This window comes from Crocodylus porosus, unplaced genomic scaffold, assembly GCF_001723895.1.
Source record: "Crocodylus porosus isolate Cpor-Errol unplaced genomic scaffold, CroPor_comp1, whole genome shotgun sequence".
Lineage (NCBI taxonomy): Eukaryota > Metazoa > Chordata > Crocodylia > Crocodylidae > Crocodylus > Crocodylus porosus.
This window is the reverse complement of record NW_017728946.1, coordinates 2,768,617-2,781,730: the sequence shown is the minus strand read 5'-3', so window position 1 is coordinate 2,781,730 and position 13,114 is coordinate 2,768,617. Positions and strand designations below refer to the sequence as shown.

The window sequence follows — 13,114 nt, the reverse complement described above, 5'->3', positions numbered from 1 at the left end:
ACCTCCTTGGATCTGCTTGAGATGCATCTGTGGATGCATGACAAGGTGTGGTTGGCTTTCCTGACTGCATCCCCACACTGCCGGCCCAAGAATATGCTCTCAGTGCAGACCAGTGGTATCAAACATATAGCCTGTGAGCCATATCCAGCCCACCCAGATATTTTATCTGGCCTGATAGGCTACTGGTTGGCTAAGTAGGTTGTGGCTGGGGTGGAGATGTGGTCTGTCACAGAATCCAGGGCCCTAGTGGACATGTCCATCACCAGCTGGGGGATGAGTAAGGACTGTGCAATACAGTCTTCAGTCACTCTACAGTGCCTCGCCTCCTGCTGCTTGTGTGCCTCTGTCATAGCAAGTGGCTGCCTGGTTCACAGCTGCTTGCCCCACTGCCATTGCTGCTGCTGTTGTGGCTGCCGCTGTGACTGCAACCATGGCTGCCAGTTGCCCCATGCCCCACACAAGATCTGGCCCATGAGAAGACCTGTGGTCCAGATCTGGCCTGGGGCCCAACATGAATTTAGCACCTCCGAGGTAGATTAACTACACCATCTCTTGCTATTTTCTCTCCACATCAAGGAATATATTCTTCTTCCAAGTTCACAGCACAAACTTTCACAGATCCTTTTAAAAAATCTCAGCCAGAATTTGAAAAGGTGAAGTACATTTGTACATGCCATAATTCATGACTCTCTCTCTCCCCCTATCTGCTGACCCTTGTTTTATACTTCGATTGTAAACTCTTTGAGACAGGCACCATTTTTGTGTTTTGTGTTTCTACAGTACCGAATACAACAGTATTGGGAGACAGGAGCTGAGAGAACTGGTCACACATGTGTCCCCGCACATACGTGTGCCCCCTTACCTGACCGGAGACGGACGCAGCAGTGGGGGCAGCAGTAGCTGATTCCCCTAAGGTAAGTGGGGAGGAGGAAGCCAGTGCAGCTGAGCCGGATATGGAGGGGAAGCCCCCTGGATCCCTTTTAGTTGACCTGGTAGGGAGCCGCGCACGAACAGAGTGCACAAACAGGCATGCTCTGTAAGGGTGTGCTGGTGTTTGCGCAGGTGGGCAAGCAGGAGGGGCAAGGAGGAAGTCTTTGGTAAGGGAAAGGCAATAGCACCACACCAATAAATAAAAATGATGTGGACGCAGAATGCCAGTATGGCCCGTGCTCAGGGGGTGATGCCTACCTGGGGTTTCTCTAAGGCCTCCACCCAGACAGAGCCCACGGTGGGGCCGGTGTCACTCTGCCCACTGGCCTGCAGGGGATGCCCGGAAGGGCTGGGGGGCAGGGAATGGGGGCCCCCACACCTGTTCCGCAGATATCTTAGGGCCCTGGAGGGGCAGGTGAGGGAGTTCCAGGAGGAGGTTAGCAGGCTGCAGGGGATCAGAGAAGCAGAGGATGAAATTGATGGGTATTTCCTTTCCCTGCAGGGCCAAGCACCAAAGGAAGAAGAACCCCAGGAGGTGTCCTCCACAGCAGAATGGCAGAAGGTTCCGTCCAGAACCAGGGCTGCTTGCAGTGATGCAGTACCAGCTCCCTCAGTCCAGCTGGGGAACAGGTATGAGGCCCTGGTGACACTGGAGGAAGAGGAACGTGAGGAGGAAACCTCTGGTGAGGAGGTCACTCCGTGCACAGAACGGGCTGAAGGAGGCAAGTTGACCCAGAGGAAGAGACGCCGGGTACTCATCATAGGTGACTCCATCCTGAGAGGAACAGAGGGTCCCATCTGTCGCCAGGATACCATTACACATGAGGTCTACTGTCTCCCCAGAATGTGACGGAGATGATCCCGGCCCTCATCCTAATTACTGATTACTACCCCATGGCCCTAATCCATGTGGGTACCAATGATGTGGCCCGGAGCAGTCCAGACCGCCTGATGAAGGACTACCAAGCACTGGGGGGGCAAGATGAAGAAGATAAGGGCACAGGTGGTCTTCTCATCGATCCTTCCAGTGAGCGGGCGTGGAAGACGTCATGGGATCTGGGAAGTCAACTTGCAGGCTTTGGCTTTCTGGACCATGACCCTCACTTCAGAACAAGAGACATGCTTGGGTAGGATGGGCTTCACCTCTCCCCCAAAGGTAAGCGTATGTTCTCTTCCAGGTTGGCTGATCTCCTCCAACAGGCTTTAAACTAGGCTCGTTGGGGGAGGGGGAGGAAGAGGACCAAGGGAGCCACAGAACACCAGACCAAGAGACACCCACAAGAACAGCCCAGTCAAGTCAGGCGATGAACACAAGAAATACCCAGGTAAGAGACAGGGGCCCAGATAGTCCAGGGATTTGCGGGAGGGGGGGGTGTAAGGGTTGCATACACCCTCAGGAAGCCTGAAAAGCCTCTACACTAATGCTTGCAGTATGGGGAACAAGCAGGGGAAACCTGCCCTCCTGCTAGCTAACACAAACCCAGACATAATGGGGCTCACTGAAACTTGGTGGGATCCAATGCAAAACTGGGTGGTAAACATCAAGGGCTATAGGCTGTATAGGCGGGATAGAACAGGGAGGAAAGGTGGGGGTGTAGTGCTCTTTGTCAAAGAGCAATACACATCCTCTGCAAACAGCACTGGGTCTGAGGTAGGGCAGACTGAGGTGCTCTGGGTCAGAATATAAAGGGGTCGGGGGGAAAGGGACCTAACGGTGGGGGTCTACTACAGGCCACCTAACCAGGGAGAAGAGCTGTACCGGGAATTCTCAGGTCAGCTTGAGGAGGCAGTTAAGTCAAGGGACGTGGTCATCATGGGTGACCTAAACTACTTGGACATCTGCTGGGACGAGCAGTCAGCCAGGTCTGACCGCTCACATATGTTCCTAGCCGAGTTACAGGACCTCCACCTAACACAGGAGGTGCACAGTCCCACCAGGGGAAATGCCTTGTTGGACCTGGTTCTGGCCACAGGCCCCTGGTGAGGGGACTGTGGGTGCTTGAGCACCTGGGAGACAGCGATCATCTCCTGCCGGAATTCACCATCTAGAACAGGGTGTCACAGGCCTGCAGCAAGGCAGCAGCCCTGGACTTCAGGAGGGTGGATTTCAATGAGGTAAGGAGACTAGTCAGAGAGGCACTGGGGTCCTGGAGGGGAGGGGAGGGGAGTTGGGAGTCCAAGAAGAGTGGTCGTTCCTTACGGAGATGATCTTCCAAGTCCAAAGCATGACAATCCCCACGTGGATCAAAGGGAGCAAGTGTGCTCAAAAGCCCCCATGGCTCACCAAAAGCATCCATGAACGCCTCAAAGCTAAAAAGGAGGCATACACCCAATGGAAGGGATCACCAAGGAGGATTATACCTCCTTGGTTTGAGATTGTAGGGGAGCTATTAGGAAGGCTAAGGCAGAGATGGAACTGGGACTAGCGACCCAGATCAAAGATAACAAGAAGTCCTTTTTTAAATACACAGGAGATAAAAAGTAGGTACCAAATAATGTGGGGCCTCTGCAAGACATGCTTGGTAATCTGGTGGTAGCACCAGGCGACAAAGCTCTTTAACAGATTCTTTGCTTCTATTTTTCTGAGCAGGGACAGGGACATCCTCCCCCACTGGGATACCGGACGGACCCAGGGGAGGCACAGCCAGGCCCAGGGTCAGTGAGGAACTAGTCAGGGAACTTCTGGAGGATGTGTTCAGATCAGCAGGTCCAGATGATCTCCACTCCAGGGTGCTTATGGAACTGGCAGAGATCATTGCAGGACCACTGGCACAGCTTTACAAGCATTCGTGGTGCTCTGGTGAGGTGCCTGATGACAAGTAAAGGGCCAATGTGGTCCCCATTTTCAAAAAAGGGAGGAAAAAGGACCCACGAAATTACAGGCCTGCTAGTCTTACCTTGGTCCTGAGGAAGCTCTTTGAGAAAATTATCCAGGAGCACATCTGCAAGAAACCAGCAGGGAAGATTATGCTTAGGGGCAATCAACATGGGTTCATTAGAGGCAGGTCCTGTCAGACCAACCAGGTCACAAAAGCCTTGGACACAGGTGTTGCGGTGGACGTAGTCTTCCTGGACTTCAGGAAGGCCTTCAACACTGTCTCTCACCCCATCCTCATTAAAAAATTAGGCGTCTGTGGTGTCGATACCTACGCAGTCAGATGGGTCACAAATTGGCTGGGGGGCCGCACACAGAGTGGTGGTGGACAGGTCATTTTCGACCTGGAGGGATGTGGACAGTGGGGTTCCCCAGAGCTTGGTCCTTGGGCCAGCACTGTTCAATACCTTCATAAGTGATTTGGACAAGGGGGTGAAAAGCACTCTGTTCAAAGTCGCAGATAACACTAAGATGTGGGGAGAAGTGTGCATGCTAGAAGAGAGGGGACAGGCTACAACTAGATCTCAACAGGTTACAGAGGTGGGCGGATGAGAATAGTATGGGTTTCAACACGGACAAGTGCACGGTGTTGCACCTGGGGAAGAAGAACCAGCAGCATATCTCCAGGCTGGAGAATTCTCTTCTCATCAGCACAGAGGCAGAGAAGCATCTTGGAATCACTATTGATTCCAAGATGAACATGGGCCACCAATGTGGGGATGCAGTCAGGAAGGGTAACTGCACTTTGTCATGCATCCATAGATGCATCATAAGCAGGTCCAACGTGATCCCCCCCTCTATGCGACATTGGTCAGGCCGCAGTTGGAGTACTGTATCCAGTTCTGGGCGCCATGCTTCAGGAAGGATGTGGCCAGCATTCAGAGGGTCCAGAGGAGGGCCACTCACATGATTAGGGGGCAGCAGGGCAGGCCCTATGACGAAAGGCTATGGGACCTGAACCTGTTCAGCCTCCACAAAAGAAGGCCGAGAAGGGATCTGGTGGCACCTATAAACTTGCCAAGGGGGACCAGCAGGCAATGGGAGAGTCCCTGTTCCCCTGAGCACTACCAGGGGTAACAAGGAAGAGCAGCCATCAGTTGACGGAGAGTAGATTCAGGCTAGATATCAGGAGGCACTACTTCACAGTCAGGGTGGCTAGGAGCTGGAACCGACTTCCAAGGGAAGTGGTGCTCACCCCTACGCTGGGGGTCTTCAAAAGGAGGCTAGACAGTCACCTAGCTGGGGTCATTTGACCCCAGCATCCTTTCCTGCCCATGGCAGGGGGTCGGACTAGGTGAACTGCTTAGGTGCCTTCTGACCCCACCAAATACGAAACTATGAAACAAGGTCCTGGTCAATTACTTGGGCTCCTACGTGATATAGTGTAACAGGGGGGCCTCCTCAGGGTCCATCTACTGGTAGCCCCACCCGTTATGGGCCAACCGCCTGCCTTCTATCCTGCCATGCCTTGTTGTTAATTGTTGTTAATTAAATGGAAGGCTGCCCATTGTATGCCCCTATAACAGGGGCTGCTATCTGTGGCTCCATTCCTCTCCTGCACTGCAGCCCAAGCCTCGCAGATGGTATTTTTAAATTCCTCTTTATGTTGGGGTCTCGGCCACTGTGGGCCTATCCCTTTTTTTTCTCTAACTAGGCCTGTCAGTCAAAACCCCCCTACTAATCAGGGTTTGACTCACAAGCTCTAGCTCGCAAAAAAACCCCTCACTCATGCTCCTGCCCCTCTGTGGTGCTGGGGTTTACTCATCCCCAAATACCGCGCCCTCTCTGGTGCTGGGGTCAGCTCACCCCCAAATACTGCGCCCTCTCTGGCGCTAGGGTCAGCTCACCCCTGAATATTGCGCCCTTTCTGGCACTGGGATCCCCACACTGCAGTGGGCCCCCAATGAGGCCTCCTCCTTCCCCAAATAGCCTCACCCAAACCACCGATGTTAACATTAAATAAGAGAGGCAACATGCCTGCCTACTTTAGATGATCATGAGGATGGCTCAGGACATGGCGTAGTCTTCCGACAGAAACTGCAGCCGCGGCACCGTAGTCATTGGGAGTCCGCCTCCCTGCTGCCCCTCTGGCCTTCTCCACTTGCAGTTTGTAGGGTCCTGGCCTTCCTCTTCCTGTCACCTGACCGGTTGGAAGGGCTTGAGCCTTAACCCCTATTCGACTGGCCGGCCGTGACTGGAAGGTTCTGGACTTAAAGGGACCACCCTGTCTCTTAGTAACAGGGTTAGGGTTCCCCATTACATATGGTAATATATAAAATTAATATTACTGCTTCTGATGCAAACCCTACCTAACTCCTCATCAGAGTGAAAGCCTGGAGATGGAGTGTGAACAAGTGGTTAGTGCATAGGCCTTTGTGGCAAGACTCTGGAATTCTGTACTGAGCTCTGGCACTATCTTCAACTGACCTCAGCAAAGTCTCTTAACTGTGTAGTTGGTTTAATAAAAGATATCACATCTACCCAAAAACCTTATTTGCCTATGTCCTTAGACCAACACGGCTACAACCAACAACCCTTAATTGTTCAATGTCCATATTTCTACATCTAGAAGGCAAGCAAAACTTGTAAGTTTTATAATGTTTTCCCACTTTCCAAGTCAGCTTATTTGTGACTTCCCCAAAAATAGCACTCCTCACTTTTCATTACGGCTTGAGGCCTATGACACCCTACCCCTAAGGAAATGCTAATGAAACGTTGTTTATTGTATGTTGTTCAACTTACCACACTTCTGACATTCAAAAGGGAAATGTCCTGCTTGGTCCCTTCTAGTCCAGGGGTCAGGACTACCCACTAGCCTAACTCTGAATGTTCTAGGAGACATTATCTTCCACAACTTCTTTTGCAAGATAATTATAGAACTCACCATCAGGAAAAGTGTCTAGATAAACAGTCTACATTTTCCTTTGCTTAATTCAACACATTCTCTTATTTGTAATATTCTATTATGTACCATGACACCATGCTAATTACAGACCGCTGTTCCTTCAGAGTGCAACTTACATATTTCTACTTCCTGTGGACACACTGAATGTAGTTAGTTCCATAAAATGTGTGCCAATGCACATGTACGCATGCAAAAAAATTACAGAGATTCATAGGAAGACGAGGCAGGAAGGGAGCTTCAGAGATCATTTAGTCCAGCTCCTTACTCAAGGCATGGTCATCCCCATCTAAACCATTCCAGGCATATGTTTATCCAAACTGCACTTAAAAACTTTCAATGACAAAGACTCCACAGCCTCCCTACATAATCTATTCCTGTGCTTAATCATTCTAGGTGCATCTACACATGCTATTAAAGCAACGTGATAAACTCCACTGCAGTTGGCTCCCAGGTGCAACGTCTTGCACGTGCGCCTGGGACCACAGCAGTCTGAGATGAGGCAGAGTAGCCCCAGGCTGACAGGGGGCCTGAGGGATCAACCTTGGGCTCTGAGTGGCAGCGTCAGGCAGTGCAGGGGCATGAGGGTCCTAAAGTGCGGGGCTAGGCATCAGGTAGGCCCTGAACTTTAGCATCCTTGTGCCCCAGCTAGCCCTTGTCACCATTTACATGTGCTTTTCAGTGCATATAATTACCCCATTGTAGAACAGTACTGTCCCCAACAATACTATCCTATGGTGGAGCTAATTAATTTACTGCCCCCTAATACTGGCACATGTATAGACAGTGACATTTTACTGTGGAGCTAATTAGTCAACTCCTCAGTAAAGTGCATGCTTAGATGCACTCTCTCAGAGTTAAAAAGTTTTTAATATGTAACCTGAATCTTGTTGATTGCAGTTTTAGCCTATTACTTCTTGTCCTGTCCCTCAAAATAACCAGTCCTCCTACTCTTTATAACAAGTCTTTTTATATTTGAAGATGTATCAATGGCTCAAAGTTTAGTTGGCAGTCAGTATCAAGTTGAGTATCCCAGGGGTTGATCATGGGACAGGTTTTGTTTAATGTCTTCATCAACAACCTGGAAGATGGCCTAGAGTGCACTCTCAGCAAGTCTGCAGATGACACCAAGCTGGGGAGAGTAGTAGATATGCCGGAGGGTAGGGCTAGAATTCAGAGCATCCTGGAGAAATTGGAGGATTGGGTCAAAAGGAATCTCATGAGGTTCAGCAAGGACAAGTGCAAAGTCCTGCACTTAGGACAGAACAATCCCATGCACCAGTACAGGCTGGGGGCTGACTGGCTGGGCAGCAGCTCTGCAGAAAAGGGGGGCATTACAGTAGGGGTTAAAATGGACAGTAAGCTGAATATGAGCCAGAAGCATGCCCTTGTTGCCAAGAAGGCTAACAGCATTCTCGGCCATATGGGTAGGTATGCTGCTAGTAGAGCAAGAGAAGAGATTATTCCCCTCTTTTCAGCACTGGTAAGGCCACATCTGGAGTACAGTGTTCAGTTTTGGGCCCCCCACTACAGAAAGGATGTGGAAAAATTGGAGAGTCCAGTGTAGGGCAACAAAAATGGTGAGGGGGCTGGGGAACATGACTTTTGAGGAAAGACTGAGGGAACTGAGTTTATGTAGTCCAGAGAAGAGGAGACTGAGAAGCGACTTAATAGCAGCCTTCAACTACCTGAAGGGGAGCTTGAAAAAGGATGGAGCTAGACTGTTCTCAGCGATGGCAGACAACAGAACAAGGAGAATTAGGAAGAATTTTCTCACCAAGAGGGTAGCAAAACACTGGAACAGATTACCCAGAGAGGTGGTGGAAGCTCCATCCTTGAAAGTTTTCAAAACATGGCTAGACAAAGCTCTGGCTGGGGTGATCTAGTTGGGGATGGTCCTGCTTTAAGCAAGGGGTTGGACTAAATTCTGAGGTCCCTTCCAACCCTAACTTTCTATGATGCTATGATTCTATGTATGACATTCCTTCATCCTTCTCTTCTCTATACTCAATAATCCCAGTTCCTCATACATCCTGATTGCTAGACCTCTATTTTTTATTGCAACTCTCCTCTATACTATTTTCAGTTTATTCACATCTTTTTAAAGTGGAGTGCCCACAACTGGATATTGTAATCCAGGTGAGGTCTCACCAGTGCTACATCTCTTCCAATGATTTGCATATGACACTCCTGTTAAAAGATCTTGAAATGACCTGTTTACAACAATACTACACTGCTAACTCTTATTCTGCTTGCTGTCCTCTATAGCCCTCATGCCCTTTTGTGCAGTACTGCTGCTTTGCCAACTGCTCCCATTTTGTATTTGTGCATGGACCTAACAAAAAAAGAAAGATGGAATCTGGGGATTTCCTCAGAGAAAAGTCCTAAAACCTTGCCTACAATGAAGTGATAGTGCCTCTATATTCAGTACTGATTAGGCCTCATCTAGAGTATTCTGTACAGTTTTGGGCTTCACATTTTAAAAAGGACATGAAAAAGTTAGAGATGGTCCTGCGGTGGGCAACAAACATAATAAAGGGCTTGTAAATCATATGAGGAAAGGCTGAAAAAACAGACATGTTTAGCTTACAGCAAAGGTGTTTAAGAGGGGACATGATGGCAGTCTTCAAATACCTGAAGGGCTACCATAAAAAGAGGGGAAAAGCCTTTTCTCTCTTGCTGCAGAGAGCAAAGCATAGACCAATAGTTGAAATTACAGCAAAGTAGGTTTAGATACCAGGGGAAAATTCTCTGTTAGAACTGTGAGGCAGTGGAATAGACTGCCTAAGAAAGGTATTTCCTTCTTTGGTGGCACTCACAAAGAAGCTGGATAAGACTCTGGTCAAGTAAGTCTGTGCTTTGCATGGGTATTTGCCATGGTTCTGGATTTTGCTGGTTGTCACAAGAGGTCGAGAAGTAGTTTTTCCCGTCATGTTACTATATGTGCTGGGGGGGTTGTCCTCAGATGCATTAGGTCAATGCTTCCCAAACTTTTCCTCAGCGTGACCCCATTTTCTCAGCATGGCCCCTCACTCCCACCTTGCAGGCCCCTGGCCCTGCCAGTGCCCCTTACTCCCAACCCTCAGCCCCCCACCCATGCAGGTGCCCCAGAGCCTGGAGAGGAGCTAAGCCCAGCTCCCCCCGCCCCCCATGCAGGCAGAGCTCAGCTCCTCTCATGCAGGCAGCAGAGCTGAAGTGAAGCCTGTGGTGCGGGGGCAGGGAGGATGTGGGCTGCCTGCTGTAGGCTTGGGGCTCGCTGCCCTACTACCTTTCCCCTGGGGGGCTCCGCAGCCCAGCAGGCAGGACCTGGAGTGGGAAGGAGCGCTGCGCCACCATGGCCATCAAACTGAGGCACCCCCTCCCTGCCCGGAAGCAGCAGGAGTACAACCCTGTGCTGCTGCTGGTGCTACACCACAATGTGCCGCTGCTACACCACAGTGGCCTTTGAAGGCCATGGTGGTGAGACACTCCCTCCTGAGCTGGGTCCTACCTGCTGGGCTGGGCTCCTGCCCAGAGCTGGTCTGGTCCAACTGCAGCCCCATGCCCTGCTGTGGGCACAGAAATCTCAGGGGGCAAGTCCCCACTCTGCTGCATTGTCTTGCCCCCCCCCCACCTTCCTCCACTGCATCGCCTGTGCTCCCTCACCCACCAATGCATTGCCTGTGCCCCCTCCTCTCCATCCCCACAGACTTCCCTGGACGGAACTGCAGAAGCTCCTCTCCACTGCTGCTTGGCTGCTATGTGCATGTGTGTGTACACATGCATGTGGCATCCCCAGTCTTTGTTTGCCCTCCCCTTAGCCCCAAGAAGCCCTTTGCAGGCTGGAGCTCTGCCAGTCTGCAAGGGGAAACCTGTCCTTGCATTTTTCTCCTTTAAAGAAGAAAACATGCATTTTTCCATAGTGAACGGAAAACCCAGATCCCTATTCATCACAACCCCATCCATTGATGTTGCAACCCATTTAAGGTCATGACCCACAATTCTTGTCTAGTAGGTCTTGCACTTCCACTCAGGATCAAACTGATCACCGTATTTGGGGTCTGGAAGAAATTTTAGTCCATGGTTAGTGTGACAGGCCCCTCCTGACTCACCTTGAAATTACAACCCAGTTGGCTGAGCTACAATCAAGCCAGCCATCAACGTACCAAACAAGAGAACTCCACTGACTGGCCCAGGGCCCAGAGCCCAGAGGCAACAAGTTAAAAGCAGGGCTGGAGACAGAGGCTAGTGGGGAGTACACCAGAGCACTGAAACAGATCCAAATACTCTCCCCGCTGCCGGAAGAGACTCAGCGCCCAGAAAAGTGGCTCATGCCTGTCCTGCTGCCACAATGTCCAGAAAAAACCCAGATGCTCACCTCACTGCTGGAAGATGACCGGCTGCTTTCCCCAAGGCCAAAACACCCAGGAAAGTGGTGGACACTTTCCTTACTGGTGGAGCACCAGGGACCCAGCTGGATGCCAGCCCTCCCAATGTAGCCAGTAAACAGCTCAGCACAGACACAATGGGATCCCACCATATGCAGAGAGGACTGCGCAGAAGCATGCAGGTCAGGTGGGACTGGGAGATGGCATCCCAGTGGGACAGAATGGAGACAGTCAGGGAAGAACCCCAGTTACAGGGCACCCTGACAATGTGTGCCCAGCTGGTACGTCTGTGGGTTTGGAGCATGCCAGCAGGAGGCTGGTGGAAAAGTGAGCTTCACACAGGCATGGCAGTGACCACCATGAGGCAGTGCTATACCTGGCCCAGAGCCAAGATAGGAAGAACCCATGCAAGAAGGGCAACCTGCCAGGAGACACAGGAGGCTCAAAGGTCGGTGAGTAAGGGGTGCACCAGGCACCAAATCAGCCCACACCCAAGTAGAGTATTGCTTGGTGTAAAGGCATCATTTCCCTGGACCCTCAGGGAACCACTGATCATCACCTCCAGGCAAGTGAAAGTATATCCTACATAAACAACAAGTCATGGCAGGTGAATAAGCCCAGGTGTGATGTGACCCATGGGGATGGAACATACCCGTGGCCCATTGGCAACTGTGTCAGGTGTGAGCCTGTCCTAGTTAGATTGGTATAGTTTGTGGATGTTTTGGGCTTCCTCTGTAGGTATGGCTGTCCTCTTCGGATCTCTCAAGCATATTTTAGCAACTTTTGCAGCAGCAAGATACTGGCCACCCTTGTTCCCCTGCTTTATCTCTGGTAGATTAGATTGTTATGCTATGTGGTTATACTGGGGTTGACTGTGTAGCTTTACTAATAGGTTAGACAACAGATTTGCATAGGATGGTGTGGATAGGGATACTCCTATCTATGGTAACTACTTTGCTATAGTAAGTTACACTGACACCACAGTTCTTGGAGGCTGTGGTGCTATGATGAAATTCAAAGCATCTTGAACTACTTGTGCCAGGGCCCAAACTGGCTTTTGGCTGGCTCTGAACAAGAAAGGGAAGATGGCAAAGTAGCAGAAGCATTCACCTGTGCCCACTGTGTTAAATGCTTCAGAACCTCCAAGAACCTGGTCATATTTCTTTGGCTTTTGAACAGTACCCCACTGCTTGGTACACATTTTCAGTTCTAAGCTCTAAGCATCTGGTCTTGCTAGGGATGGCTAGAAAATGCTATTTAGAGGTTTGCTTTTTGGGAACTGGCTTGTAGGTAAAGTAGATATGCATTAGAACTATGGTCCAGGGGAATGGCAAAGGGTAATTGATTTCTAAAAGCCAGTTTGTGACAGTCTCCTTCAAAGCCCACTGTCTGTATAGCAGAGAGCCCTGGGCTCTCTGTTACTTTAAAAAGAGAAGCAGCCTAGCCAGGGAGTACTACAGGGCAGGCATGGCACTGTAGCCACAAGTCACTGGGGCAGTAGGCTACTGAGCAGTTAGTAAGTACCTGCAGGGTTAGGAGCTCCTGCCTAGGAGAAGCACCCAGGGGCACTGGGCAGACTGCTTTGCTGCTTGCAGAAAGACTTAGGCCCGAGGAGCTCACAAGAAGCCAGGCTGGGAGGTATGCTGGCCTAAGAATGAAAGAAGGTTTGCCTTTTTAAAGGGGCAGAGGGCTGCCTCTATTGTTTCATTTGTTATAGCCCAGGGTTCTTGCATTACATTACTGGTTCTACTGGTGGTAGAAATGAGGCCTCATTAGTGCTAAGATTTCATAGATTTCATAGACATTAGGGCTGGAAGGGACCTCAGAAGATCATTGAGTCCAGCCCCCCGCCCAAAAGGCAGGAAGTCAGCTGGGGTCATAGGATCCCAGCAAGATAAGCATCCAATTTGCTCTTGAAGGTGTTCAGTGTAGGTGCTTGAACCACCTCCAATAGCAGGCTGTTCCAGACCTTGGGGGCTTGGACAGTAAAGAAATTCTTCCTTATGTCCAGCCTGAAACGGTCTTGCAGTAGTTTATGAC

At 50.4% G+C, this 13,114-nt stretch overlaps 1 protein-coding gene across 3 annotated transcripts in view; it reads right to left on the bottom strand.

Annotated features, from left to right (window-relative positions):
• The window catches only part of CHD6 (chromodomain helicase DNA binding protein 6), a 183,262-nt gene that overhangs the window by 9,046 nt on the left and 161,102 nt on the right, over positions 1–13,114 (bottom strand). The window lies entirely within an intron of this gene.